The sequence below is a fragment of the Neopelma chrysocephalum genome, unplaced genomic scaffold, assembly GCF_003984885.1.
Source record: "Neopelma chrysocephalum unplaced genomic scaffold, ASM398488v2 Primary Assembly neopelma1_95077, whole genome shotgun sequence".
In the NCBI taxonomy this organism is placed as follows: domain Eukaryota; kingdom Metazoa; phylum Chordata; class Aves; order Passeriformes; family Pipridae; genus Neopelma; species Neopelma chrysocephalum.
In genome coordinates this window covers 4,192-5,076 of record NW_020923776.1, presented here as the reverse complement: position 1 = coordinate 5,076, position 885 = coordinate 4,192, and the positions used below count along the sequence as shown (strand labels likewise).

Sequence of the window (885 nt, the reverse complement as noted above, 5' to 3'; positions counted from 1 at the left end):
GCTGCCCTGGCTGTGGCTACTTCTGCACTGCTGTGAGTGACCCAAAACCCCCGGGGAGGGGTCCCAGAGCCCCTAAAAATCTGGAGAGGGGGTCCCAGAGTCCCCCAAACCCCCCCCAGAACCGGGGGGAAACACAGAACCCCCTGGAAGCTCCGAGGAATGTTCCCGCTGCAGATCCTCCGACCAACCTGGAAGGGGGTCCCAGAGCCCCCCAAAATAAAAGAGTCTGGGGGAGCATTTAGGATCATTTAGGGGGAGCTCTGGAGAGCTCAAAAGAGTTTTAGGGGTGTCTTGAGGAGAATGAAAGGATCTAGAGGGAGCTTTTAGGATCATTTAGAGGGAGATTAAAGGGTCTGGAGGGGCTTTTAGGACCATCTAGAGGGGTTTTGGGGGCGTCTTGAGGGGGATAAAGGGGTCTGGAGGGGCTTTTAGGATTGTTTAAGGGGGTTTTGGGGAGATACAGAGGATTTGGGGGCATCTCGAGGGGGATAAAAGGGTTTGGGGGGGCTTTTGGGATCATCTAGAGGGGTTTTGGGGGTATCTTGAGGGGGATAAAAGAGTCTAGGGGGGCTTTTAGGATCATTTAGGGAGGTTCTGGGGGATGTGAAAGGGTTTTGAGGGGGATAAAAGGGTCTGGGGGGGCTTTTATGATCATTAGACAGTTTGGGGGTGTTTTGAGGGAGATAAGAGACTCTGGAGGGACTTTTTGGGGGAGTTTTGAGAAGAATAAAAGGGTTTGGGGGGGCTTTAGGATCACTTAGGGAGGTTCTGGGTGGGTGCAAAAGTGGTTTTGAGAGGGACCAAAGACTCTGAGGGTTCTTTTAGGATCATCTGAGCCCTCTTTGTGCCCCCCAGGGCACGTTCCTGGAGTGCCACCCCGACGTG

General features: G+C 53.7%; 1 protein-coding gene across 1 annotated transcript in view; it reads left to right on the top strand.

Annotated features, from left to right (window-relative positions):
* The window catches only part of LOC113980733 (histone-lysine N-methyltransferase EHMT2-like), a gene marked incomplete at both ends in the record, with an annotated part of 4,529 nt that overhangs the window by 208 nt on the left and 3,436 nt on the right, over positions 1-885 (top strand). The window lies entirely within an intron of this gene.